At 38.1% G+C, this 27,856-nt stretch overlaps 1 long non-coding RNA gene and 1 pseudogene across 1 annotated transcript in view; both read right to left on the bottom strand.

The window, feature by feature from the left end:
* LOC135275871 (uncharacterized) overlaps positions 1-27,856 on the bottom strand; it is a 60,519-nt gene that overhangs the window by 18,284 nt on the left and 14,379 nt on the right. Inside the window, exon 2 of the long non-coding RNA XR_010343437.1 lies at positions 17,860-17,989. This is a non-coding gene — a long non-coding RNA (uncharacterized LOC135275871). The remainder of the gene's footprint in view (positions 1-17,859; positions 17,990-27,856) is intronic.
* Positions 22,698-26,031, bottom strand: LOC105705572 (zinc finger protein 217-like; annotated as a pseudogene).

The raw sequence follows: 27,856 nt of genomic DNA, 5'->3' as shown, positions 1-27,856 counted from the left end.
ATGAGAAATTTGTTACATATTTAATTTAGGAAAGATTGTGGCAGTATCAGGGGAGGAAAGGAAGAAAATATATTGCTCCCCATAAAAACACAGTAAAAGATAAAGCACAAACAGCCCCTCTGTTATCCTGAAATATTGTCATTCTGTGATTAAACAGAGGCAGCAAGGTGGTTTCTATTTGGTATTTGTGCCAGGGAGGCATGGGGGAGGGATAAAGGCATCGAGGCTACAAGTTTGAATTTCTAGAGCTCTGAGGAAATTAAAATGCAAACAAAGAATAGTGGCACAGAGATTCTGAAGCTCTTCAGAGGAGGAGTCCAGGACTTGGTGAGCCAGATGGGCCATGAAATGAACTTAAATTTCAGGCCATTTGACACCTCTAGATTTTCCTCAGCTTGACAGAACTAATAGGAAACAAGGTCACATCATTTTTTTTTCAATGCACAAAAACTTATGTCTTTTCTATCCTGAGAATCTAAGAAAAGAACCATCTTGCAGATGAGTCAGCCTGGAGTATCCAGATAGCTCAGTCAATTTTTGGCTCTCGGCTTTAGCACGTTCCCTTAATGGGGTGGATTGTGCTTCTGTGAAAGGCACCAGAAAGTGGCAGGCATTTCCTAGTCCATCACTCATTTGAGCTACTGAACCCAGAATCAATAAATATTCCATTACTGCATTATTTAAGGCCAACTCTAAACAATTTCTATCATTAAATCTTTGCCTTTTAGTTGTTCCTCATTAGCAAGGGATCAATTTCAGATCTCAGCCTAGGTCATGCCCAGAATTAAAGAAGAGCAATGTGTAAGAATGCTTATTCATGTGCACATTTATATCTTATATTAAAATAGATGCATGATGAAAATTATTTCTGCATCTAGTATTTTCATAGTGTTTCGGTTCCAAAAGTCACCTTGAATGTTAGATCAGATGTGTTGGTGGCTTGGGAAAAACACTGGACAGTGCTTAGATGAGTTTGTGTTCTCCCATCTCCAAATCTCCAGTAACCAGCTGTGTGCTTTCCAGTGAATCATTTGCCCCAGTTTCCTCATCTGTAAAATGAGTGGATTAGAATGGATAATGCCTACATTTCTCTATAGGTTGTAAATTCACTGAATGGAAGAGGATTGTAGAAAGGAGCAGTGGATGACGTGTCGTAACAGGGTTTAAATTTCATCTTTTGCAAATGTGCAGAATTCATATGAAGGGAGTGATAATGCAGGTCATTGTCTTAAGTCTGAGTGCCCTCTGGAAGATCTGTGTTTGGTGATTAACTGTTTCTTTGTATGAGGAGTCATTCTGCCTGGAAGAACATCACTCTAACCAGAGATGGAAGATTGTCTGTGAGCTGGTGATACTGAGGGTATGTTTTGTTGTTGTACTTTTAATGAGAATTTGAACGCTTTGGATGGGCTTGTGCTATAATACACCACGGTTCTCACCACTTGGCCTCCTTGACCCCTGACCTCTCTGTCCCAGAGGTATTTGAATTGGTAACACCTAGTCCAAGTAACTCAGAAGACAGAGCTGGCAGTCACTCAGGCAGCAGTTACTGAGCACCTACTATGTGCCAGGCACAGTGGTGGCACTCGGTATGCCAAGGGAGACACGTTGGATGAAACTCCTCCACAGGAGAGCTTAAAGTCTAGTGAGGAACATGGAACAAATGTCTTTTTACAAACACTTAAATAATTATAACTGTGCTAAGAGCTGCGAAGGAGGCTGTAGCATGCTGTGCCTGTGTATAACAGGAGCATCTAATTGAGTCTAGGAGTAAGTGAAGACTTCCCCAAGGAAGGATTTTTTAAGGTGAGACATACAATATAAAACACAATTATTCAACAGAGTATAGGAGAAAATGTTGGGGGAGAGAGAGGAAGAACAAGTTTGAAAATAAAGAGAGATGATGTATTGAGCAAGATTAACACGGATTAGCAAACACGTCTCTGTGCTTGTTGCTTCAAAATTCATTATTAAAAGACTGAAGAAAACAAAAAAGGGATTCCCCATAGTTTCTTCTGAAACTTGCTCCCTGCCCATCTAGGTCAGTGACTGATTTATAGACGGTCCCTTACCTGTCTGGCAGCCTTGGAGTTGCCCTTGGCTCTTTGTCATCTGACCGCACAGATCTCTGTTCTCCAAATGGGTCTCACTTCTGCTTTCTTTACATTTTACATGTTCCTTTCCTTCCTTCAAAGCCCTCATGTCTGTACAATTGATCTTTCCCACTGGAGTCTGAGCTACTGTCTTTGCCCATAAGGGCCCCCATTTCTTACCCAGTTTAGGATGCATCTTCCTGAAATAGTTCCTCACACGGCCTGACCTTTTCAAGAGCTGTCTCTGGTCTACTGTCACTGAAAGCACAAAGGCTCAATCTCTTTATCTTCTGAGAGCCCAGAAGCCCATGAGAACTTGTGTACCTGAGTTCTTCAGTCCGGCCACTCTGGAGTATGCAGATGCTGTAGTGTCAGGAGTGAGCATTTTGAAAGATAAAAAACAGCGTAGCTACAACAGACACTTGGAAGAATTTCATGATTCTTTAACCCCAATACTCTAGTACAATAGTAATTTTCTTTGCTATACGGTATATTATTTTTGTTCCTATGCACAAGTTTGTAACAGATTTTTATTACAACGTAATAGACCCTTGAATTCTGCTTACGATGCCCTGTGGTAGATAGCGTTGCAACGAGATTTCCTCCAATATGAAATTGGCACTCCTATTCAGAGGAAGGGATGGTGTTCCCTCCTCTCGAATCTGAGTGGGTCTGTGACTACAGCCAAAGTGATGGGACGTGACTTCTAACTCTAGGTCATAAAAAGTGATCCGGCTCTGCCTAGCTTTCCTGAGGTGCTTGCTTTTGGAATTGAGGAACCATGCCATGAGGAAGCAGGAAGCACACATGGAAAACCCTGTGTAGGTGTTCTGGGCAAGCACTCCAACTGAGATCTCAGTCTGCAGCTGGCATCAACCACCAGACTTGCAAACATGGCAGCTTTGAAATGACTTCAGCACTAGCTGCTAGCTGACTGAAACCACCAGAGACAGGGCTGCCTGGCTGAGCCCAGTCAACCCCTAGAACCATGAGGAGTAATGAAAAAGTGATTGTTGTTTTAAGGCACTTAGTTTTTGGATGACTTATTATTGCAATAGATAACCAGATACATGCCTCAAACCAGTAAAATTAGACATAATTATACATTAGAAATGTATGCTGAGAAAAATTTCAAAAGGCAAAAGAAATGTTTTATTACAAATATGCCAACATTACTTGTAACCTGGAAATAATGAGGAAGGAAACTGAGATGCCCAATTTTTGTTTAGTTTTTACAACTAGGCACATTTGTTTTACCATCTAGCTTGCCAACTTCTTGAAGGCATGGACTGTGTTTTAAACATGGCATAAGTAGGTTTCTCTACACCATACTTTTTTAAATCAAAATGATGTATTCTATAAATTTGTTGATGATTCATCTTAACAATTTTTCAAAGAATATTTGAATTATTTCACTTAATCCTTTCAAAGCCTTGTCTGATTTTATAGGTGAAGTTAAGAGCCTTGCTCTAAGGTCATACAGGTTGCAGGGGTGGCGCTGTGTCTTGTATATACTCAGATCTTCTGACTTTAATTCTGGGACTTCTTTTATGACCCCATAAGGGCTATTTGTCCTGAAATTTCTTTCTAACAATATTTGTAGAAACATGATGGGTATTCATGCATCTGGGGAGGACTATATCTTTGTTCTGTAGCCTTGATGTGCTTTCAAATGGCTTTGCTGAAGCTTTATAGAAACCAATAGCTCAGGACAGGACTCAAGATGGAGAAAGTGGCCATTGTTCTTGCTGAGGGCTGCATTTCAGGCTCAGTGATAATGTGTCAGAAGGGCTGTATCCTACAAATACCTTCGGGTGAAATACCGACATGGTCAGTTACTCTGGAATCTTTAATAACTGAATTTTGCCAAAGTTGAGAATAAAAGGAAGGATAAGGCAAAAAGCACCAACTGTGGAGTTAGACAGGTCTGGATTTGAAGCATAATTGCCACATGCCAGTTCCATGGCTTCAAACCACAGGGTCTCCCAGGGCCTCAGCTTCCTCACCTCTTAAATGCGAAACATGGTAGCTTTCATTTCATTGGGTTGAGAGGAAACAAAGAAATGATGTATATAAAATATTCTCTGTAATGCCTGGTTCTTAATACACATGGAGAATTAGTAGCTTACCATATATAACAGCAAAACAATCATTTTTGTCAAACTTAAAAAAAAAATAAGAACTTAAATATCACCTGCAACTATCTAGAGGTTCTTATTCAAAGTTTTTGTGTGACTTTGGGTAAATCGCTTCACAGCTCTGGGCCTTAGGGAAGATTTGTCTGGAGGATTTCCAAGATTCTCATCCTCTGAATTCAAAATTCTGACTTTTAAATAGTTACTTATATGACATTATGCCATTTGGGGTTTGTTAATCTTCTAATTGGTTTCATTGTAATTACCACTGAGCCATCATAGTTTGTCTTTCAAATACCAAGTGACCTTCTGCCATTCTGGTGTTTGATTTGCTGACAGTTGGAAGATGTTTACCCTCTGCAAATATTCATTAATAATGGTCACAATTTTTATAACGTCACTGCATTTTTGCAAAGAATCTGATAGTTCCTTTATCATTGCGGTACATCATTCAATTGGATTGTGCATTTGAGAAAGTGTCAAAGCCATTCTTAAGGGTACATTGACTTTCAGCTGGTGATAATCTAGGCTTGTCTGCCTATTTTCTTATATTTTTCAGTCAGAATTAAATAAAATTTGTGATTCATAGACGATATCATTTGCAAAGGATTACAACATAGTCCTATACATTTGATATTATTCATCTTTACAGATGAGAAACTAAGCCTCAGTTTGTGACTTGTCACACAAATGCAGTCATGTGTCACGTAACAATGGGCATATGCTCTAAGAAATGCATCGTTAGGTGGTTTTGTCAGTGTACGTACACAAACCCAGATGGTGCAACCTACTACACACCTAAGCTGAATGGTATAGCCTATTGCTCCTGGGATACACATCTGTATGGCATGTAACTGTAGTGAATATTGCAGGCAATTTTAACAGAATGAGACTTTGTTTATCTAAACATATCTAAGCATAGAAAAGGTAAAGTAAAGATACAGTCTTATAATCTTATGGGACTACTGTTGTATGCACAATTTGTCATTGACCGAAATGTTATGTGACACTTGATTGTATATACAGGAGTAAGTAATTTCAGAGCTGAGTCTCTAAGCTTTGTATCGGTTCTAGAAATTGCTTATCTAACTACACCATGTGTTTCTCTGTTGGAGAGAGATTCACTGTCATTCATACTATCTGGGTTGAAGAAAAAGTGGCTAAGCAATCTCTAAATATTTCTATTGAATATAAATTAAAATATCAAAAAAAAAAATAGAAATGGGGATACAATGGAGTTAGAAGATCAAAGAAAAAAATAGTCTTTAACCATGGCACCTCTCCACAATTAAAAAAAAAAAGAAATGGATTGATGTGGCAGTTGTCAAAATTATGTTGACGCGATCTCAGAGACTGCACGAGGCTGCACGACAGCAGCAAAACCAGGACGGTTCAGAGAAGGTGGTGGGAGTGTGGTGCCTTTGTACTGTCTTCTGATCCTGCAAGCCCCGCTCTCTAGCTCTTTCCTGCCCGGTCACTTCTGAGCCAGATCCCTACAACCCAGCTACACTTCTGATTTAAATATCTTGAAAATTAAAATTTTTTGTTATTATAGTATGATAAATCAGAACCATGTAATGAGTACAGTTTAGTGAGTGTAACTGAGTGGTACTGGGAAAATTGGCATAGTCGGGGAGGCAGAAGACCTCTCGGAGCTCTAGTTTCCTGTCGTCTCTCACATTCTATGACTGTAACAGTAAAACAGTTCCTGGCGATTAAAATTAGAATAGAAATCAGTCCACGGATGGAATGTAAGTTCCAGATACGCTGCTGAACATGCTCAATGTGCAACGTCAGATCTCGGCTTTACTCACCCCATTTACTTTGCTAGGACTTAGAAATTAGAACAACTCATCTCATATGCGATGATGCTTAGGTAAATGAAATACAAATAATGAATATTCTGTCTTCTCATACAATTTCTTCTCAGGGAACACTTTGGGGGTGCAACATGGACTTGAGAATGGTATGAACAGAGAGAGGGAGTTGAGTGAAAAATGTAAATAGAATGAACGATGAGGAAACGAGCAGCAATAAAGAGGTTTGTTGAGTATTTAAGACGTGTAATGTGTTTTACACACATCATTTCTAGTCTTTTTAGGAGCTCTGAAAGGAAGACAATTTTATCTCTATTTTACCGATATGAAAAATGAAGTTCACACAGATTAAGAAACTTGCTTAAAAATCCTAAATTGTAGTCAGGAGATAAATGTTCTTTTATTTTCAGCTTCTTTTTCCATTAGAAGTTAAAATAGTTCGTAGTGTCTCTTGGCCTGAGAGTAGAGCAGGCAGTCATCTACTCCCCTCGACCCTCTAGCAGGTCTTAGTAGAGGCAAAGAAAAGATTATGAAACCAATTATTTTTAAGGGATTGGAAAAATCTGAGGATGCAGAATAGACTTTTGGTTTTTGGGGGTCTTTGGCCTCTTGGCATTTTGATAACAGACTGTTGAATTGGAAATATTGGGACTTCTTGGACTGTGAGATCGTTGAACACCTTTGAGCTAGGTGGCTACGTCTTTGGAGCTAGAAAAGTTTCTGGGAAGGCAGTCATGCTTTGTTCTGTGAGCAGACAGGTCCAAAAGCAAGGCAAATTGTTAACATCTGCTTGGGGCACTTTCTGCTCAAGGCAAAAAGGGAAGGTGCTGTTCAGTTTACCAGATACAGGACAGATGCTTTTCTAAAAAATAGAGTATTTGCATTATATGGTCCCACTTTTTTGCTGTGCCTATAAAAACTGTGATGTGACATGGACTGCATAAAATGAGGAATCCTAGCTATGGCTACATTAAAAAAATATGCACAGAAGGATATCCAACTATACAGACTCAGGCTATACTGGTTCATGTACACTCTCTATGGTATAACCGGTATAACATAGCTATTACATTCCCAGCCATAAGTTCATAATTTAATTCTCATTTGTCAGATCTATGACACATATTTTTAAATGTTGAATGTTTACCAATTATAAAACTCATTATAAGAAAATGAGAAGACAAGTCATGTACTGGGAGAAAATGTTTGCAAAAGAAATATCTAAAAAAAGGAGTGTTGGCCGGGCACGGTGGCTCATGCCTGTAATCCCAGCACTTTGGGAGGCTGAGGTGGGTGGGTCATGAGGTCAAGAGATCGAGACCATCCTGGCCAGCATGGTGAAACCCCGTCTCTACTAAAAATACAAAAAATTAGCTGGGCATGGTGGCACACGTCTGTGGTCCCAGCTACTTGGGAGGCTGAGGTGGAAGAATCACTTGAACCCAGGAGGCGGAGGTTCAGTGAGCCGAGATTGCGCCATTGCACTCCAACCTGGCGACAGAGCAAGATTCTGTCTCAAAAATAAATAAATAAATAAAAAAGGAGTGTTATCTGAAATATACAAAAAAAGTCTTAAAATTCAACAAGGAAATGAACAACTTAATTTAAAAATTGGTAAAATATCTCAACAGACATCTCACCAAAGAAGACGTATAGATGGCAAATAATCATGGGAAAAGATGCTTAAAATTGTATGGCATAGCAATTGCAAAGTAAAACAGTAATGAGGTACTATACACCTATTAAACTGGTAAAAATCCAGAACACTGACAACAGCAAATGCTGGTGAAGATATAGAACAATAGAAACTTTCATTCATTGCTGTTATGAATGTGAAATGGTACAGCCACCTTAGAAGACAGTTTAGTAGTTTCTTATAAAATTAATAATACTCTGATCATACAATACAACAACTGTACCTAAATGAGTTGAAAATGTATGTCCATACAAAAACCTGTGCATAAATGTTTATAGCAGCTTTATTTATAATTTCCCAAACTTGGAAGCAACCCAAAGGCCCATCAGTAGGTGAGTGGGTAAGTAAACTGTGGTACATCTTGACGACAGAATATTATTAAGTGCTAAAAAGAATGCATTATTAAGCTGTGAAAAGACATGAAGGAACCTTAGATAAATATTACTAAGGGAAAAAAGTCAATCTGAAAAGACTACAGAGTGAATGAATCCAACTAGTTGGCATTTTGGAAAAGTCAAAACTATGGAGAGTGAAAAAAAAATCAGTTGTCAGAGATTAGTGGGGAGAGTTGGATGAATAAGCAGGACAGAGAATTTTAAGAACAGTGAAACTATTCTGTATGATACTCTAATGATGGATACATGTCATTATACATTTGTCCTAACCCATAGAATGTACACCGAGAATGATCCCTCATGTGAATGATGGACTTTGAGTGATAATTGATGGGTCGAGTAGCTTCATCTTTTGTAATAAATGTGCCACTCTGGTGGGGTCTGTTGGTAGTGGGAGAGGCAGCTGTGAGTGTGCAGGAGAAAGGGGTGCACAAGAACTCCCTTTGTTTCCCATTTAATTTTGCTGTGACCTTAAAACTGCTCTAAACATAAAGTTTATATTTCAAAAATTCACGAAAGAAGAAACAAAATCACTGCAAATTTTACCATATTGTGATAATTACCGCTCACTTGAGTATACATCTTTATTATTCATTTGACAATTATTCATGGAACACTTAGTATATATTAGGGGTTGTTCTAGACACTGGGGATATAGCAGTGACTCAAATAGAGAAAAATCCTTACTCAGTGGAGCTTATGTTACACCTCAGACAGAGGGAGGGCTCAGAAAACAAGCAAAGTAAATTATACGGTGTAAATGTTAGCAAATGTTATGAAAGAATGCAAGCAAGGGGAATAGGGAGAATACGTAGGAAAAGTGATTCTACTTAGAGTGTTTAGGGAATTTTCTATTTTTGACATTTAAGGAAAGACTTGATGGAGGTGAGAAAATGAGCTATGAAGATATTTGAGGGTAAGGTATTTTGGGCAGAAGGAAGAGCAAGTGAGGACCCTGAGGTCCAAGAAACAGAGAAACAAGGAGGCAAGTGTAGCTGGAGCGTGTTGAGCCAGCAAGAGATTGGTGGAGGCGTTCATCATGATAAGGATCAGCCAGATCAAGTAGGGCATTATATCCCATGGGGATAATTTGGCTTTTATTAACAATTGGAGTAAGACCGGAAGTCATTGAATGACTTTGAGCTGAAGAGTGATGTGTTCTGACTTACTGTTTAATATGGTGACTCTGGTTGCTATTTAGAGAACCCTCAATAAGGAAAAGGTTAAAAGATGGAGATTAGGCTATTTTAACAACCCAGATGAGCAATATTGTTGGCTTGAACCAGAGTGGTATCAGTGGAGGTAGAGAGAAGTGGTTACACTCTGGGCATACCTTGAAAAAAATGCTGAAAGGGTTTTTTCAGTGGATATGTGGGATATAAATACTAGTGTGGAGCCAAGGATAACTCTAAGGTTTTCTGGCTTGAGTATCTTGAAATATAGAGTTGGCATTAATTGAGATGAGACAAACTTTAGAAAAAAATAGTTTTCATGGGGACCAAGAACTTGGGAGTTAGGATTGGGGCATCTTAAGTTTGAGACATTTTCTATCGAAGTGGAAATTAGAATAGATGGATTTAGAAGATGGAAAGAAGGCTAGTCTAGAAAAAATATTCATTTCGGGACTCTTGGAGTAAATATGGTATTTAAAGCCATGAGGCTGGTTGAGATCACCCAAGGCACTGGTATTGAGGGGATATTGAAGTATTGATTCTTGAATTCTCCAAAAGAAATAAAGCAAAGATGTGAAAGGAATTTCTTCAACTATACACATTTGACATAATCATCTTCTAACATGGTGTTTAATTTGCTCTGCTTCACTTAGCAATGATATAATGAACATTTTCCCATTTTATTTTATATTTTATAGCATCACTTTGAATGGTTCTCTTACGAGTGTATTATAACACATGAACCTAATCCCTTATCATCAGTCTTTTGAGTTGCTTATGACTTTCTCACATTACATTTTCAATGAATATTCCTATACATGCATGTTAGAATACAGAAGTAGAATTGTAGAAAGTTTTGTTGCATTTTGTCAAATTTCTTTCCAGAAAATTTGTAAGAACTTATACAAGAAAATGCTATTTCTTTACACCTTCCCCAAACTAGGTGCTAATAATATTTGTAATCTCCAATCTGATAGATGAAAATGATTGAATATAACATTTCATTGTTTCACTTTAGTAATTTCCTGATTGGTAATACAGTTGAACGTCTTTCTGTGTTTGTGTTTTTACTGGCCATTTGTGGGACATGATTTCTTTTGCTTGTTAGTTGTGGCTCAGTTATAGGTTAAGATGACCACAGAGCACTTTCTGCTCACCTTCTCTATCAGAGCAGCTCAGATTGGGGTTGGCTGTCCTTAGTGTAAGTACTAGGATCAGATTCAAAGACAATCTTCACCTTTGTATCTCCAGTGAATATGGTTGGTTTTGGCCTTAGGGAGGGCTCATTTTGTAAGTTTGATGTTTATTAAGTCCACATGTAAACAGTGTACTAAACAGTAAGAGAATTTCTCTGCTAATGTTCTGCCTCAAATCTAAGTTCATAAGTTCAAGAAGACAAGATCTTTGAGTTAGACCCAGTCAAAGATTAGTCAGCACAAACATATTGCAATTCTTAGACTTCTTTCTTTTTCCTCATTTAAGAAATTGTTAACTGCTGAAGTTCATTCCAGAAAAAGTTAATACCCAGTATTTTTACATATTGAAGAGACAAACCGTATTTGGAACTTGGTAGATAATTTGAACTATTTTTTATTGTATTTTGTGCCTAAATGTTTCAGGCCTTGGCAAAATCAAAGGTATTCTATGCCAAGCCTCTCTTTACCTTTATTTTCTAACCTATGTGTATTTAAAAAGATTATGCCTGATTTTTATTCCTTTACCCTTAAATTGTCACATAATGGAGTTTATTAAGATGTGCTAGATGTTCAAAAGAATTTGAGGCTTCACCCTTTTGATAGAACCAGGATATGTTATTTGTTGGCTGTAAATGCAACCTGAACCTTAAGAGGATAAAATTCAATCTGAAAATTTCAAAATATTTCAAAATCATGAAGTAAAGGAATAACCATTTTGGTGTTTTTCTTTTTGGTTATCATTTTTATATATGTTTTCTCAGTTTTTATTTAAAAAAAAGATAGTAAAGTTTTATAGAAAACATATGGATCAATTATACCCCAAGTCATAAAGACTAATTCAGAATTAAAAGTATGAGCCTTCTGATTTTTCAAGAGGCTTCTGAGAAAACTGAGTGAAATTATATTAACAGCATTTTCAAGAGGCCTATTTCAAAATGCTACCTGACTCTAGTATATACTGACGCACTTAGAATGATCTAGCTTTTGTGATGCATCCACAGACAGATGCATCCACAGTCAATGAATATGCAATTTTTCATAAATTTCATTGCTTCAAGTCATTAGTAAGTCTAAGCCACATTTGGAATCATAATTGTTTTAAAATTTTAATTTAATTATGATGATTACATGACTATAATACTGCCATTTATTTAAAATTGTATGCTTGAAGACTCAATATTTCAGTGAGAAATCTTCATTTATTTACCAAAAGGAAACAAGGAAAATTATCAGAAAAGATAATCATTCCACCAGAGCAATAGTAAAAAGCAAAAACCAGGACCAGGTGATAAGAGTGGAGGGACTTTTGTCACATCTTCTGAACTGCATGCTGAACGCATCATTCAGTTTTTCATCTTTGCTTTTAGTTTCTTTAATTTGCAAAAAGACAACTCTATGGAAATGGTAGTTTTAGGTAACATTTAAACATTGGCCTTTGTTTACTTTTTTCTGTTGACAATGGCAGCCTAAACACAATTTGTGGTCTGCCTCTTCGGTCCACATATTTAGAAATAGTAGAGAAAATTTTTGTTTGTTCATGTCTTTTACTGATTAAATATATAGTTCATGTTCAGAACAACTCTTGTTATATCACAAAATGGGAAAATTCTTAGGAGAAGGGAGACATCATAATCCTGGGAGGAAAGTGCTAAACAGAAAGGATGCAGGACAAGGATGCTTCATGTAGAGTCTATGGAAGCAAATGGCAAGAGGTAATCCAGGAACAACAATGAGATTGTCTACCACTAGGTGAGGCAAGGAGCATGGGACTTTTGGGAACAGAGGCAAGGTGGTGCTCATAGTAGCTGACTGATGATAACCTGGAAAGGAAAGGAACTCTCATTCCCAGAAGACCAACTGTAGCATACATAGCCCAGTGGCACATACACACCCTAAGCATTGGGCTATGCAAGTTTGCAGTGACTTGAACTCCTCCCTGTAGACAATGTGGGTGAACAGATGCAGAAGATAATTGAAAAGAGACATCGACCACAAAATATAGTAAATCTAATTCGTATTTGGAGAAATGTAAAGGATAATGAAATGTAAAAGAAGAATAGACAGTTATAAAAAGAACTAGAAATCTTGGAAATAAAACTATAATTGCTGAAAGTAATTTACAGCTGGGTTAGAAGAAATATATGCTCATTGTAGAAAGCTGAGAAATTGCTGAAAGTTATTAAAAAGTTAGAAATATCACCTTAAATCTACCACTCAGAGATTACTGCTATTAATATTTGCATATATTTTATTCTAGTCAGTTTTTCACATTTTTATATAATTCTTGTCATATACTAACTATAGTATGTCTACCTACTAACCCTCCTCCCCCCTGGAGAATTTAGGAAAAAAGGCAACTTACGGTGCTGCTAGGTGCCTTTTTCATTAGCGTATTTTATCCACTGACTTTTTATCATAGATCATTTTATCATAATGGCTTAATTTAATCAAGAGTCCAAACACAGGGCTTGTGTTTAGCTCTTTAACATTCTGGTGGCTGCTGTGTTGTCTTCTTTTCACATTAAGCTTGGTAAGATGTGAGCATACACTTTGCCTTTAAGTGTGAAGTGTTACTTTCATGCTTAATATTTATGTCTCTTATAATTACTCTTATAAGAGGTCCACTACTACTAGAAACTTCAACTCTCAGGTTAATAATCCTGCATTTTAATGAGCTCTAGGTAATTATACTTTGAAGTTCAAGACTTCTTTTCAAAAATTGTAAATTGAGTTTCTTTTTCTTACAACTATGTAATTTTAATTTCATGTTGAAGCACAATGAAAATTTGAACATTATAGTACAACTGTAATTTTAGAGGGAAAAATCAGTAACAGACTAGGTAATTTTAATTCAGATCACTTCTACAAAGGAAACACTGAGAAAAGTCAGAATACACTGAGAAAAAATTTTCTTCAGAGGCTAAAGAATTAATCTATTAGTCACCTTGAAAATAGAGCATACAAATAGGAAAACGTGTGGAAAGAGTTGGTTTTCTGCTTTATGAAAATGGTTTTGTTAAAGCAAAGTCTCACAAGTGTCAAATGGAAAATAGATATTTCAATGGCTAGCTTTCCTCCAACCAGGTACCACAGCCAAATCGACATGACCAGAATCACAGGAAGTTGGAGTCTTAAAGCAGGCACATTCTACTCCCTTTCCTCCATTAAGCTGATTCCCTGCTGCCAGCTGACCACACTTATGGCAGGTGTCTCTGCTTGTACTTTCCTGAATCTCAAGGCGTAGTGGCAGGTAAAATTTCTAGTTATGTAAAATCATATTAATGCTCCCAGGCACTTGTAAGCTTTTATCTTGGCATATTTTGAGGGCAAGGCAGTCGAATACCTCCATGCTTCCCTCTCCAAATGTCCAAGCACCTGGTCTTGGAATGAGTGGAGTGCTGGAGTGAAGATGACTTGGAACAAACTCAATACACCTGGGATGATACTACTCCCTGTAGTGCATCCTGTTAGATAGGAGATTATAAATAACTCAAAGCAGGGACTCAGGCTTAGAGATCTTCTAGCTACAGCCCCTGCCACAGTATCTTACAAATAATATGGTGGATAAGGGCACACTTGTGAAAGCAAGTTCCAGCTGTTAGATTTGTGCCTGTAAAACTTGATTGTGTGAACTTGGATAGATTATATAACTTCTCCAAGTCTGAGTTTTATCTCTATAAAATGGGATCAATAATAACACCTTCCCTACATAGTTTTGATTAGAAAAACATAATCTATGTAAAGTGTTTAGCATAGTGGCTCTAAGTGTTTGACAGAGATTTGTTCTCAAATAATCATAGTTCTGACTCTGCTTAGAAGTACTTGATGGGTTGAAAATTTATCTTTCTTCAAAAGTTTTATGCTCCTCAAGGTTGAGCAGTTATCTTTTGGTTAAATAGCATTGACAGCATACTTTCCATATTAGCAAGATTAGTTGGCACATAGGAAAGATTTGGGGAAGTCCATTTTTAACTAACGAGGCAACTGAAGGCATTCTCACCGATACCTACAATGCAGGATTGGATGAAGATCAGTTTCGGAGTAAATAGACCTTGCTTTTTCTGTATGAAGCAGCTTATCTTCCTAGGCTGTCTGTCAAGTAAACATTACTTTTTGAGGTCAAATTCTAAAAGACATAGCAGATTTTGCTCTCTTCTCCTAGAAACATGCGCCTCATTTCCTTGAGCAACCTTGCTATCAGTTCGCAGATTATTTACCTTTTTGGTAGTTTTTCCAGGAAGAAGAGATTTATTTTACAGAGAAATTAGCTAGAGCAAAAAATTCTACTTAGGCAGTGCTGAATATATAAATTCGCCTTTTGTTTAAAATTAACCTCTTGTCCTTATTCATTGTATTTATGAGGCCTACAACAAGATGACTATAGCTGTGTGGCTTTCTGAAACAACTAAAACTAAACGCAATAAAGAAAACCATAAAAAGCAAAGTTTAATCTCCTGATCTCTCTGTGATATGTTCGTAGTATGAATCACACTGGATAACCTTGTCATACATTTATTTGAAATAGTAGCCTGTTGAATTAATGCTTTTTACAGAAATATTATTTAGGTTTTAATTAATAATGAACAATTTAATTGATAATGAAAAATTCACTAGTTCATGATATCTTATTTCTAGTAAGACAGAAATAAGAGAGTGGAATTACATCATTTAGTTACATGTTAATTACATCATTTAAAAGCTCTTTATTTTTCTACGATGCAAGGGAAAGTACAAACTTGCAGGTTTATGCAAACTTTAATTAGGCACATAGAAAAACACATTAGCGTTTTAGAAAGGGAAATGTACTTAAGAAACAAACATACAATTTTTAAATTTTTAAATTTTACAATTTTAAAAAAGCTTTTAAAATTTGTTTGTTTCACAACACACACTGGGGCCTATCAGGGGCTGGGGGCAAAGGGAGGGATAGCATTAGGAGAAATACCTAATGTAGATGATGGAGTGATGGGTGCAGCAAACCACCATGGCATGTGTATACCTATGTAACAAACCTGCACATTCTGCACATGTACCCCAGAACTTAAAGTATAATTTAAAAAATTGTATGTTTGTTCCTTAAGTACATTTCCCTTTCGAAAATGCAAATGTTGATCCATTAAGCAATGTCAAGAGAAAGTCAAAAAACTTAAACCACTAGAAAATTGGGTCTGTGCCATGAGAAAACTGGTGCAACCCTAAGTATCAAGCAAGTAACTGAACAAAATCCATGTTTCAAATGAGATTATGCCACAATAATCACAATTATAATTACTTGTTTTCATTATAATGTGACCTGAATTTCTCCAGACGTCACCAACCTGTGGGTATAAATGAGGTCACCTTATTAGTCATTATTCAAATTATGCTGACTCATTGTGTACACCTGAGTGATAGAGTTCTGCTGTCCTTCTCAGTTATTTCTGCCAGTTTCTAGATGTGCTCAGCAACAAGCATTTCTTGCTATATCCTATCACTACTTTGCTATTGATGACTCTCTAAGAACCATAGTCTCTTCCACATCCTTGTCAGCTACTGCCCTCTTGGGCACTGTGGTACCTCCACTTTTCTACCAGTTTCTGTTACTGAGGCACTGAGACAGTGTTGTGCCCGAGATCCATGCAATGTAATGACCAAGTATAGGAAGAAGAATGGCTCTTTCCTCATTGGATATTTCTCTATAAGTGAGAGGGTCCACAGTAGCCTTGATAAACAACAGCTCTTCATTGAGACTTTACTGCTCTAGGTGGGATGCAGACAGGAGTCTGTCGGAAGCAGGGCATGGAGACATATCCAAGTAACAGATATCCTTTAAAGATGATGGATTTCTTCTAAGTCAAGCTCGCATGCATTTTGATCATCATGTGTATTGAACTGTGAACAAGTCCACTATAACATTTTGTCTAGCCATAGTTATAATAGGTAACCCACTGAACATCAGTGATATATCAGAGACTGTTATGTAACCCACCTAGTTTTTACAAACATCACATGTAGATAATTATTATTATCACCTTTTAAGAAGAGGAAACAGGCCTAGAAAGTTTAATATGTCTAAGGTCATGGAACTAGTAAATGGGGGACTACATTTCAAGGAAATCTGAATCTTAAGTTTGAGTAAAGATGAAAGTCCATTAGAATAATAATAATAATAATAATAAATCATAGTAGCAACTATTATTGCTTTCTTGATACTATCTTATGTAATCATCATAAGCTCACTCAGAGGTAAGCTCACTGAATTGTGGAGATAAACAGGGTAACAAAGAATAAATAATTTTTCCAAAATCCTCTAGCTAGAAAATGAGAGACCCATAATATGAACTTAACTTTGTCCGATTCTAAAGCTCTTTGTTCTACATAGAGTCTTGGAAAATTATTTTTGTGTCTCTATGTATGCTCGGGGTCTAGGTTTGTCTTCAAGTATTTGAACTTTTGAGTTCAACTCTTCAATTTGGTGAAGCAATTTGCTGCTGGGTATTCTTAAACAAGTTACTCAAATGTTCCAAACTTCAGATTTTTTTCATCTGTGAAATGAAAATAATAACAGTAGAACCTACCTCATCAAATGAGGTCATTCTTGCAGAGGTCACCTGATACACAGAAGTGCTGAGACTTTGTTAGCTGACTTTGGTATTAAGAAAATTAGATATCAAGTAGTATGGCTCTAAAGCAGTCAAATTATAAATGTTATATAGAAAAATCTAAGCTGTCCCATAAATCTTTAAAGAAATTTCAAGATTTTAAAACCAAACAAATAGTTTTCTTTAAAATTAGTTTTCATACAAAGAAAGCAATTCTGTACAACTGAGGAATGAATTCTCTTCAAAAGTTAGAATTGGAAAGGCAAGTCTGACCCAGCCTGCAGCAGAAAGATTGTTCAAACAATTGTTCTAAATAGATTATGATCCTTGTGGATGAGGAGGTCATGAGCTGAAAGGAAGACTTTGTAGATAAAATTTTAGCTAAATTAGAAGAGGCAAGATATCTCCTGTGATCATAGAAAGGGAATTTCAGCAACTCAAGACTTTTTGATATTTGAGTAGGCTTGAAGAAATTATTTACATTACTATGAAAAGCAACTAGACACAAATAGAGAAAAACAGGCAAACTCCACCTTTTTTTCTTTTTCGAATTCTTTAATCATTTGTTTAAATAAGACTGGCAAAGATTTCAGTATTCATGAAACTATAAACACAGAAAAGGAAGCTTCTGTGAAAGTGTATATAATTATGTAGTTGTCAGTAAATTTGAAAAAAAAAAATCAGTTGCTAGAATGTTATTAATAAACTGCAATCTGAAAAGTCTTGCTGTACCTCACCCAAGCTATTCAATTTCGTCTCCACACAAAGTCTTACCTTTAGTTTGGCCCTCGCAAACTTCCCACCACATTCCGTTCTCTTTACCAAGGATCTGCTCTGCTCTTGGAATCTGTCCACCAACCCAAAGTTCGTCAGTCTTTCTAAGCCAGTTCAATTCTCAATTGATCTAAAAAAAAGTGTGCTTTAATTACTTTAAGCATTTTGGTAAGTAGAAAAACATGTAGACTCTTAAGACTTGTCTTTGTTCAAATCATGTCTAGGTCATTTACTGTTTAACTGACTTTACTTAAACCTCTCTGAGTCTCAGTTTTCTCATCTTTGGAATATAGTGCTATATAGAATTTTGTCATTGTGAAACATAATAATAATATTTTTATTCTTGGTCTTTTGTTGCCTTAAGCTCTTATTACATCTTATTTTATAGCTATGGTTTGGACCTAGGTTTGTAATTCTGGCCATAATAGAATAAGATACATCAGACTTACCCTTCAAATATTATAAAACTAGAAAAACTGCATGCAACATGTATTTTCAGTCTTTGCACAATGCATAGCATAGTACTGGGATCACTGACAGAGGAAACATGTAAGGTGAGCTCCGTATTCATTGAGGGTTTCTGCATGAAGGTCCTTACAAAACTGCAGTCTCTGGTTGTGGAGCCCAAAGAAACAGAAGTGGTCTTATGAGATGTAGAAAACCAGGATTGTAGACGGGGACTGCTGAGGCAGCTGGAATTTGTGGATCAGGGCAGTGAAGAAGAGGAAATGTTTAGAGAAAGAGCTCCAGAAATCTGCACCGGGGCTGCCTTGAGTCTCTGGCTGAATACTAACATGTGTTCATATGAGGCAAGATTCCATGAGGTCTGGCAGAGAGTGGCCACTGGGATGTGTAAACTGAGCAATGCGATTCTAAAGATTTCACTGTACTAAGAGACTCAAGTTCATCTAGCCAGAATGAAATTTGGAAATTCACCTGAGACCACAGAAAGGCCAAAACTTAGAAACAGTAAGGATTGGCTGGGCATGGTGGATCACACCTGTAGTCCCACCACTTTGAGAGGCCGAGGTGGGTGGATCACTTGAGGTCAGGAGTTCAAGACCAGCCTGGCCAACATGGTGAAACCTCATCTAGACTAAAAAATACGAAAAATTAGCTGAGGGTGGTGATGGGCACCTGTGATCTCAGTGACTTGGGAGGCTGAGGCAGGAGAATCACTTGAACTCAGGAGGCAGAGGTTGCAGTGAGCTGAGATCACACCACTGCACTCCAGCCTGGATGACAGAGAGAGACTCCACCTCAATTTAAAAGAAAAGAAAAGAAAAGAAAAGAACGAAAGAGTAAGTGTCACAGTAAGAATTACTCTGAACCCAACCTACCAAAATCTATAATTAAGCCTAAGTAGGATCAAAATAATATACCAGTAAATTAATTGGGTAGTAATGCAAAACTTAAGACTTTCTAAAGATAAAATACAAATCTAGAATCTCAACAAAATTTCTAGACATTTAAAGAAGCAGGAAAACGTGACACATAACCTGGAGAAAACTAATCAACGGAAATAAATGTAAAGATATTACAAATGCTGACACTGACAATGATTTAAAATAGCCATGTTAAATTTATTTAAGAATTTAGAAGAAACTACATAAGTCTGCTGAAAGAAATTATAGATGACAGAAACAAATGAAGCACAACGCTTGCTCATGGATGGATAGAATCAATATTGTGAAAATGACTGTACTGACTTGATCATGGTAGATACGTTTTTAAATGTGCTGCTGGTTTCCTTTTGCCAGGATTTTATTGAGGATTTTTGCATCGATGTTCACCAGGGATATTGGCCTGAAGTTTTCTTTTTTTGTTGTGTCTTCTTCCGGTTTCGGTATCAGGATGACACTGGCTTCACAAAATGAGTTAGGGAGAAGTCTCTTTTTCCAATTGTTTGGAATGGTTTCAGAAGGAATGGTATCGGCTCCTCTTTGTATTTCTGGTAGAATTCAGCTGTGAATCTGTCTGGTCCTGGGCTTTTTTGGTTGATAGGCTATTAATTACTGCCTCTATTTCAGAGCTTGTTTTGGTCTAGTCAGGGATTTGACTTCTTCCTGGTTTAGTCTTGGTAGGGTGTATGCATCCAGGAATGTATCTATTTCTTCTAGATTTTCTAGTTTATTTGCATAGTGGTGTTTATAGTATTCTCTTATGGTAGTTTGTATTTCTGTGGGGTCAGTGGTAATATCCCCTTTATCATTTTTTATTGTGTCTATTTGATTCTTCTCTCTCTTCTTTATTAGTCTAGCTACTGGTCTATTCATTTTGTTGATGTTTTCAAAACATCAGCTCCTGAATTCATTGATTTTTTTGGAGGGTTTTTGTGTCTCTATCTCCTTCAATTCTTCTCTGATCTTATTATTTCTTGTCTTTGGCTAGCTTTTGGATTAGTTTGCTCTTGCCTCTCTAGCTCTTTTAATTGTGATATTAGGATGTCTATTTGAGATATTTCTAGCTTTCTGATATGAGCATTTAGTGCCGTAAATTTCCCTCTTAACACTGCTTTAGCTGCGTCCCAGAGATGCTGGTACATTGTCTCTTTGTTCTCAATAGTTTCAAGGAACTTCTTAATTTCTCCCTTAATTTCGTTATTTATCCAGGAGTCATTCAGGAGCAGGTTGTTCAATTGCCATGAAATTGTGTGGTTTTGAGTGAGTTTCTTTTTACTTTCTTTCTTTTTTTTTTTTTTGCAAAACACCAAATCTATATTTACACTTCCACATTATCATAATATATTATGTTTTATTTATGATATATTTCAGCTTATTTCACCAAATCTATATTTACACTTCCACATATCATAACATATTATGTTATAATATACTATGTTTTATTTATGATATATTTCAGCTTATATCATAAGTAATATCTACTGTTTGACAACTTAAGTATCGACAATTAAAATCAATCAAACTGGAATGAAATAAATACATAAACAAAAATCCCACAAATTGTACCTCTATTATATATACTGTTGTCTCAAAGAAAAAAAAATACATATAAAACCAGTAGTATACCAATAGTTAATACTAATGGATGCAAAAACATATTTTGCAGTACAAAGGGCTGTAGGAAAATAATTGGTATTTTTATACATTAAAAATGTGGTTAAAAAGACAAATTTGAAAGCCCAAAAAATTCCAGCATGACACAAACTGACTTGTTTTCAAATAGATTTGGTGATTTTTTTTTTTTAAATGCAGGTTTAAATTCCAGCCCTCTATTATCACAAACCCCCTTTTAAGATTTATGTTTCTAGTCACAGCAAGCTCTCTGTAACTCATTGGATTAGGCAAAGATTGAGTCAATCATCTTGCAAATGTGTTAATCTTCAAAAATAGTCTATAAAAGTGCAAAACTATGAAAACAAAATCTAGATTATGTACATATGGCTCAGCTTGTGAACAGGAAAAAAGGTCAATAGTGTACACTTTCCTGATACAAAGCACTTCATTGCAATGCCAGCAGACTGATTTCAAATTAGTTCTCCATTGTAACACAGGAACTAAGATTCCTATCAAGGACACCTTACGTTGCATAATTAAAAAAAAAAAAAGATTCTTCTAGAACTTTACCCTTGCTCTATAGAGAAGAGCAAGGCCAGAAAAATGAACAGTGAAAACTTATTTTTGAAACAGTTTCTTAATAAAGTCTTTTGTGGTTGCTAAGCCCATGTACTAATAAACTCAGCCATGGCCAGCACATTAAAGAACAAAAATTTAAAATATCTAGGAAGCCAGCCGGTGGCCATCTTCTCTAAAACCAAAATTGCATGTGCATTGAGAAAAATGTTACTGCTTCCAAGCAGCCAAAAATGGGAAGGTAACTGAGGTCCAGAAATGGATTTTCTCTTTCTCGACTCCCAGGAGGCTCAGCCAGCAGTTCCTTCTTCAGAATCAATGTGTCTATAATCAACTCCAGTATGTCTGTCCACAGCTCATCCAAATGCCAGACACACTAAGACTACCACATACAAACCTAAAACATTCCCCAAAAACTTTCCCTTAAAACTGTTTCCAAAATCTGCAATCCACATGTATAATTTAGCATTTATGTTTTTATATGCTAATTTAGGTAAATACCCCCAAACACTGAATTTTCCAACAAAAATGATTTGATAGAAACAATTTAAGTAACTGCACATACAGTTTCTTGTGTTTACATGATGTGTGGCCCTCCTCTACAGAGAAAATGCTTCTCTGTAGACACACTCACTTAAAAATCCTGTAATCCATCCCAACCCCCTCAGTCAAGGATCCTGGAGGTTCCAGGATGATCTGGAGAGGCAAGGAAGAAGGTGCCTTCCCCAGCTGACATGCTGAAACTTGCAATAAAATGCTGCCAAATTCAGAATGGCTGACCTCCTTATCTGCAGCACATATTCATAAAGAGTCAATACTTCCATTAACAATTTTAAGACAACAATAGATTTCAGAGGATTCAACATAATACAAAATCATTGAGAGTTTAAAAAAAAAAAACATACATTTTAAATGAAAGAGCATAATAGCAGAAACTGCTCCAAGTGATGAGCTGTATTAGAGAAAGCGAATATACACAGTATTTGAACAAGCAGGTTTACAACTTAGATATTTACAGATTTTTACCTGAGAAGCAAGCATTATATACTTTTCCACCACCCCCCGCCAACCCAAATGATTTTTCAGCAATGCTCAGATATGCAAAAATTCCACTTTTTATTTTGTCGATTCTAAAAAAAATATTATTCAGGGACAAAATAGAGCTTTCCAGTCCCCATGTATGTAGGTTCCAACTGTTTCAGCTAGTTTTTATTGCTATTTGGTACAAAAGTTAACTGGACAACTTTACAAAACTGTAGTGTTCCTTGCAGATTCCTTGTGTGTTCTATGTACAGTACAATCACAGCTTATTTCAGTAGCTTTCACCGTTCACTTCTCAAAGGATGAACTACAATTCAATTTCATGGAGAGTAAGCCCTGATGTGCACCAACCCTTTTATCCCCCAAATTAGTGAATCAAGTTTTTTTTGTCATTTGGACGGTAATGTACATTCCCCCAAAAATTCTCATAGTTTCTCTTTTGTACCATGTTTTTAGATAAATGTTGATATTAGATAAGTGTTGATATGACACAGGTCTTTTTCCTTCTAGCATTGAGCTGGAGGCTGGACTACTAGCAGGTCAGCAAGTGGAGAGCGGCCCGGAGCCACCGTAAGGCTTCTGAACAGTCAGCACATTTGTAGACTCAACCTCGGTGGAGCTCAGGAACCTGGGTTTGGGGGACAGCGCCGGTGATGGGTACATGCAGTCCTGCGGCACCAGTGATGTGATGCCTCTGACCAGGTGGTATTTGGGAAGGTCACAGCCTCTTCTGTAATTGGCCCCAGGCTGGTGGTTGATGTCAAAGGCAACCATGGTGAACTTCAGTCTTTTTGGAAGGGGCTCATTGAAGTAGAAATAGTCTCTCCCTGGAGGTGCCCATGTGCTGTCGTTCTTGGGAGGGTAGTCAATGGAACCACTGATGCTGCTGCTGCCAAGGGTGAGGTGAGAAGGAGCTACTGGGAGGTGTTTCAACTTTGTCTCGGGCCTTTTTGTCTTCTGCGGTGCAGGGGAAACACTGGTTTTAGGAAACAGCTCAGACTGCTGTTGTCTGGTGGCGGCTCTGGGGCCCCCAACATTCTGCTGTGGCCTGTGGGACTTCACGTTACTTGGGGCTAACGTCCTAGAGTCTATCCCTGAAGTCAGAGGGGCCTTGCCAGGCCCAGGGGGGCTCTGCTTCCCCTTCTCAGATGGCAGGGATTTGGACTGTGCTGGGAAAGCAGACTTGGGCTTGGGTTTACAGAAATTAGACAGGGGAGGCACATCTTTTCCCAGCAGTGCTGGCGGGCATCCGGTGCTGAGCAAAGACTTGTTTCAGCAGTTTTTATGAACGTCAGGATCATATTTACGTTACAGTCTCTGGTGCATCATTAAAACTTCTGGATAAAATGTCTTGAAGGTACAAAATGGACAGGTGATACTTGGAATTAAACTTTTACTCAAAGAAATTGCCAGGCAATTGTGAAGTGTCCCCAGGGATAAGTTTAAAGGTTTTTTCATGACAATCCACACTTGGCCTGTGTCTGCCATCAGCTGCGCCATCCACTGGCTTCTCTTTGGGGCTAACTTCAAGGTTACAGGTGGCACTGCCATCTGGAGGAGGAGTAACCACCGCCTGGCTTCTGCAGAGGTTATTTGCCTGAGGTTCAACTGCTGATCTCTTTCTTAACAGGTCCAGGTAAGCAGGGGTAGGGTTTCTATTCACTTTATCAGCACTGTCATCAGCTGCATTTTTATGGAAATCCTGAGTATCTTTGTTTGCTGGTGAAAGGACAGCGCTGCCCAGAAAAGCCGAAGGCGTCTCCTTCAGCTGCTTTGCAGGTGGACTGCCTGTAACATCTTTGGCACCATCGAAAAATCTTTTCAAATTTTTGGTTTGTGCACTGTCGGCAGTTAATAGTGCATCTTCAGTGTCCTGATTTTTAGCATCGCTCTTGGCTTCGGCGGCAACATTGGCTTGTTTTTCCTTGTGATGTCTCTCCAGGTGATACCTCAGAGATGTCTTCTGGGCTGCAGTGTGGTCACAAAATTCAAATTTATATGGTTTTCCACCTGTATGGGTTCTGAGATGAATATTGAGGTAATAGTTTGAACGGTTCCACAATAACTACACTCTCTTGAAGATGTAAGATGCTTTATTTTTCCTCCATCATCATTTTTATCCAGATGGATTCCTTCAGGAAACCCATCCTCAGATCCATCTTCAGAACCACCTTCCTCTCGATCCACGGCTCCATTTTCATCCAGCGGGGTGGCGAGGTCAGGAGAGCACGTCCTCGGCTGCCTCCCGTCCGTGGACATGGTGGGCCACTCAGCACCGGCCCTCCAGTCCTTCCTGTGGACCCTGGAGTGAAAGACCAGCTGGTGGTAGGTTCTGAAAGCTTTGCCACACTCGGAGCAGTGGGTGGGCTTCTCTTCGCTGCTGGGTATCTTGTAATCCGCATCCACAGAAGGCACCCCCCACCCCCGTTGGAGGGTCTACACTTCTCTTTATCTTGTGAGAGTCCTGTCCAACTGCCCTTACTTGTTTTGGCCTTTCCAGAACCTTCCAAGTTGCTCTTACTGGTGCCCCAAATTTCTCCAAGCTCCTTTTAGGAACTCGAGTCATCATTGTTGGTGCTTCCTTCCTGCCCCGATTCTTTCACTTCTTCTTGGCAAATGGCCACTTTTCCCTTGGTAGCCAGCTGCCAAGCCTGGAAGGTCATGAACGGATCAAGCTGAGGTATGCAGTTGACAAGCTTCTTCCCAGTTACGGGGCGAGATTTTGGTCTTAAGTTTAAAAACTGCAGGAACTCTTCCCTCGAAGATGACATTCCCTCTGGTGGAGAGTCAGTCTGTGTGCTGCTGGGACCGGAAGCAGGTTTTTTTGCTGTGCACCTCATTGTGCTCAATTAGAGTTGCTTTATTTGGAAATAGGAAGCCATAAACTATGCAGATATTTTAAGGATAGGAGATGCTCTCAGCCTCATGGACCTGGACGACCTTGTTGATGGTTGCTGGACTCTCCAAACCTTGCTGCAGTTTGCTCCTGGCCCCCGATTTGCCGTTGTGTGTCCGCATGTGGTTTTTAAAAAACCAAGGCTCCTTAATCTTCTGCCACACATGCTACACCTGTAAGTGAAAGAATCTTTGTGTCCTCATGTGGAGCTCAACATCAAAAGTGACTCTGAATGTCTGCCCACACACATTACAGCTGAATTCTTCATTTTCCTTGCAATTCTTTTCCTTGGGAGATTCTGCCTGCACTTGACTTATCAAGAGGACTAAGATACTCTGCTTCAACCCGAAGAATGGCTGGTTCACAAAGGCTGGGCTGGTGCTGCATTAAGACATGTTTATTAAAGTCTTCTGAATGCGTGAATGTCTGGCTGCAGAATATGCAATCCAAGACCATGTACCCCTCTATTTGGATGACATTTTTTTCTTGCATCACTCTGAATGGAACAACAGAGGCCCCTTTCATTGACAAGGCATCATCCATCTCCATGTGGTTGCCAAGAGAGCTGCCAATCACTTCTGGCCTATCCATGTACATCAAGAGGGATTGAGTTGGCATGTTTCCTGTCATGTTCGATTGCATATAAGATAATCTCAGAGTTCCATTGGGGAATCTCTGGAGTTGGAATAAGGCCACTTGTAAGACTTGTCACTCACCCCTCCAACAGCCCTGGGCTTCAGAAGTAGAGCAGATATTTATTACAAAAGTTCAAAAGAAAGTGTATAGTCCTATAACTTCTTCAGAACTTGTAGGAAGCTTGCTGGTGGTGTCACTGGTTCTTTCCACAAACAAAGCATACAGACTCCCCAATGCTTTGATACAAATATGAATCAACACAAAGCATTAGTTCTCTTTGTCTCCACTGAATGAGTGTTTCAATTGAGCAAGAAGTCAATCCCAGCAACCTGGAGACAAGGGATTTCCAAACCCTGCGACTCCAGCTCTTCTGCCATTTCCTCACACTGTGGCAGCCGGGACTGAGCCAACACCACTGGGGCCGGCCGGGTTTTCGAGTTTCTTAATCCTGAGTTCTAATTTGATTGCACTGTGGTGTGAGAGACTATTTGTTACAATTTCAGTTCTTTTGCCTTTGCTGAGGAGTGTTTTACTTCCAATTGTGTGGTTGATTTTAGAATAAGTGCCATGTGGCACTGTGAAGAATGTACATTCTCTTGATTTGGGGTAGGAGTTCTGAAGATGTCTACAAAGGTCCACTTGATCCAGAGCTGAGTTAAAGTCCTGAATATCCTTGTTAATTTCTAACAGTGGAGAGTTAAAGTCTCCCACTATTATTGTGTGGGAGTCTAAGGCCCTTTGTAAGTTTCTAAGAACTTGTTTTGTGAATCTGGGTGCTCCTATATTGGGCACATATGTATTTAGAATAGTTAGTTCTTGTTGAATTGTTCCCTTTACCATTATGTAATGCCCTTCTTTGTCTTTTTTGATCTTTGTTGGTTTAACGTCTGTTTGGTCAGAGACTATGATTGCAACCCTTGCTTTTTTTTACTCTCCATTTGCTTGTTTAATTTTCCTCCATTCCTTTATTTTGAGCCTGTGTGTGTCTTTGCATGTAAGATGGGTCTCCTCAATACAGCACACCGATGGATCTTGACTCCTTATCTAATTTGCTAGTCTGTGTCTTTTAATTGGGGCATTTAGCCCATTTACATTTAAGGTTAATATTGTTATGTGTGAATTTGATCCAGTCATCATGATGCTAGCTGGTTATTTTGCATACTAGTTGATGCAGTTTCTTCATAGTATCATTTGTCTTTATATTTTAGTGCTTTTCGCAGTGGCTGTTACCAATTTTTTCCTTTCCATATTTAGTGCATCTTTCAGGAACTCTTGCAGTGCAGACCTGATGATAATAAAATCCCTCAGCATTTACTTGTCTGTAAAGGATTTTATTTCTCCTTTGCTTGTGAAGCTTAGTTTGGCTGGACATGAAATTCTGGGTTGAAAATTCTTTTCTTTAAGAATGTTGAATATTGGCCCCCAGTCTTTTCTGGCTTGTAGAGTTTCTGCAGAGAGATCTGTTGTTAGTCTGATGGGCTTCCATTTGTAGGTGACCTGGCCTTTCTCTGTGGCTGCCCTTAACAGTTTTTCCTTAATTTGACCTTGGAGAATCTGGTGATTACGTGTCTTGTGGTTGATCTTCTTATGGAGTATCTTAATGGTGTTCTCTGTAGTTTTTGAATATGCATATTGGCTTATCTCGCTAGGTTGGGGAAGTTCTCTTGGATAATGTCCTAAAGTGTGTTTTCCAGTTTGTTTTCAGTCTCCTTGTTTTCTTCTGATACTCCAGTCAATCATAGGTTCTGTTTTTTCATGAAGTCCCATATTTCTTGGAGGCTTTGTTCATTCCCTTTCCTTCTTTTTTCTCTATTCTTGTCTGCATGTCTTA

Source organism: Aotus nancymaae, unplaced genomic scaffold, assembly GCF_030222135.1.
Source record: "Aotus nancymaae isolate 86718 unplaced genomic scaffold, 86718_ANA_hifiasm-v0.15.2.pri h1tg000019l, whole genome shotgun sequence".
NCBI lineage: Eukaryota > Metazoa > Chordata > Mammalia > Primates > Aotidae > Aotus > Aotus nancymaae.
This window is presented reverse-complemented; position numbering and strand designations above follow the sequence as displayed.